This window comes from Eptesicus fuscus, chromosome 21 (genome assembly GCF_027574615.1).
Source record: "Eptesicus fuscus isolate TK198812 chromosome 21, DD_ASM_mEF_20220401, whole genome shotgun sequence".
Classification (NCBI taxonomy): Eukaryota; Metazoa; Chordata; class Mammalia; order Chiroptera; family Vespertilionidae; genus Eptesicus; species Eptesicus fuscus.
The window spans coordinates 45,374,511-45,377,017 of NC_072493.1; the positions used below are offsets into that span (position 1 = coordinate 45,374,511).

The following is a 2,507-nucleotide window of genomic DNA, read 5'->3' on the forward strand; positions in this document are numbered from 1 at the left end:
ATCAATCAGCTGCCTCCTGCATACCCCCTACAGGGGATGTGCCCGCAACCAACGTACATGCCCTTGACCGGAATCGAACCTGGGACCTTTCAGTCCGCAGGCTGGTGCTCTATCCACTGAGCCAAACCAGTCAGGACGCGGCCAGCATTCTTGTTGGTTTGGGTAAAAGTTCTTCGTTGTTTGTTACTTTTCTGTCACTGACACAAGGCTCTCACCCAGAGAGCATAAGGTGTATTGATTTGCCAAACCTATTTTTCCAATATAGCTGAACATATACATTTTAAATTTTTGTATCATTTTTAAACTGATAAGAACAGATACTACACTTGATCTTAGCCAAAAGGCCGAGAAGCGATAAATTTTTGTATCATTTTTAAAAAGGTATAACAAATAAAGTACAGGTTAGGTATACTGTTTTATAAATCATTATGTGTTCATGAAACTAAAACCATCTTTATACTCATAACTAGAGGCCGGGAACACGGAATCATGAACTGGTGAGGTCACTCAATGTGGCCTGCGGGGATTGATCAGAATATGGCATTGAACGTCTCCCAAGTACCAACTGGCATGCAGGTGCCGTGATGCTCCCACTCATCCCGCTGCCCCTGCCACTGGCGCTCGGTAGGTTCGTTACTGCACCACTGTGATCTCTGTGCACCCATTCTATGGTGATACTGGAACGCCCATGACCGAGAAGCAGCAGTGAGCTCATGCCCAGTTAGTCTCAATGCCAGTGTTGATCCTGGTCAGGATGGGGTAGGGGCGTGCAGAGGGAGTGACCGTGGGAGAGGCTTGTGCCTTCGCACCTGCACTTGTCAGCGGGGTGCCTGGGTTCTAGCCCCATAGGTGAGCTGAGTAGCACTCCTGTTTTAGGAGCGTCTGCCCCCTGGTGGTCAGTGTGCATCATAGTGGCTGGTCACTTAGGCTTTTATATACATAGACTAGGAGCCCGTTTGCAGGAAGATTCCTGCAAGCGGCCCCCACAGCTGCGTGAGCTGCTGCTGCCGCTGCCACCCACCCCGCCCCACCCGCCGCCACTGCTGTTGCGGCCACTGCGGCCGTGCGCCACCTCTGCTGCCGCCCGCCCCGCCCCACCCTGCCTTTTTATTTTTAAAAATTTGTTTTTTTACAGAGAGGAAAGGAGAGGGAGAGAGTCAGAAACATCAATGAGAGAGAAACATCTATCAGCTGCCTCCTGCACACCCCCCATTGGGGATGTGCCTGCAACCAAGGTACATGCCCTTGACCAGAATCGAACCTGGGACCCCTGAATCCGCAGGCCCATGCTCTATCCACTGAGCCAAACCGGTCAGGGCCTGAATTTACTTTTTATTTAATATTTATTTATTGCTTGTGCTGGGCCAGCACAGCCAAGGGTTTAGTGAGCCTGAGGGGGTGGGGTTGGCGAAGGATTTAGAAAAGACAAAGAGAATAAGCTGGGTCGAGGTGGATCTCCTGTGCCTGGCTAAGGCCACAGGGAGATACCCAGACAGCAAGCTGAGCCTTTATTTTATAGCCAGAGGGAAACAAGGTACTGGTCACCATAGTTACAGCGTTCTTGCGAGTTTCACTTGTTTTGGCAGCACCTGCTGCACCTCCCACAGCCCATTAGCTACCCAGGAAGGATCTAAGGAGCCTCATAAGGTCAAGCTTAATTATGCTAAGAGGGCTGTGCCCTCTAAGCTGGGACTTGTTTGTGGCTTTGCCAACAGGTGAGTCTGAGGCTTAACCCTATAGCTGCTCCCTACAATTGCTTTTAGAGTGAGAGACATTGCTCTACTTTTCCACCATCTATTTACTCATTGGCTGCCCCCTGCATGTACCTGGATGGAAAATTAAACCCACTACCTTGGTGCATCAGAACCACACTCTCACAAACTGAGCGACTCAGCTAGGGCTCTGAATTTTTTTAAATTCATTTTTAGAAGTTTATAATGAGTTCTTTACAGTTTTCTCCATGTAAGTTCATGTCATTTGACAACATCTCTTCTGCGTTATGCTTCAGTGTCAGGTGTAATATCTTATCTTTCATTTCTTTTTTTAAAAAAATCTATTTGATTGATTTTAGAGAAGAAGGAAGAAGGAGAGAGAGACAGAACTATTAACAATGAGAGAGAATCATTGATTGGCTGTCTCCTGCATGTCCCCTACTGGGGATCAAGCCTGCAACCCAGGCATGTGCCCTTGCCTGGAATCGAACCTGGAACCCTTCAGTCCACAAGCTGACTCTCTGTCCACTGAGCCAAACCAGCTAGTGCAAGGTTTGTGTATGTTTAAAAGAAATAGCTCTTAGGCCTGGAAGGCATGGTGGTTAGAGTGTCGGCCTGAGCACCAAAGGGTCATGGGTTCAATTCCTGATGAAGTGCGTGAACCTGGGTTGAAGTTTTGATCCTCATCCCCTATTGGGGCGTATGTGGGAGGCACGCAACCAATGTGTCTCTCTCACATCTATGTTTTTTTGTATTTCTTTCTCTCTCTCTCACTGTCTCTAAAAATGAATGAAA

The 2,507-nt window shown here is 48.0% G+C and overlaps 1 pseudogene; it reads right to left on the bottom strand.

Moving 5' to 3' along the window:
- Positions 1-224: 224 nt before the first annotated feature.
- On the bottom strand, positions 225-356 carry LOC114227391 (U2 spliceosomal RNA; annotated as a pseudogene).
- Between the last annotated feature and the right edge of the window lie 2,151 nt (positions 357-2,507).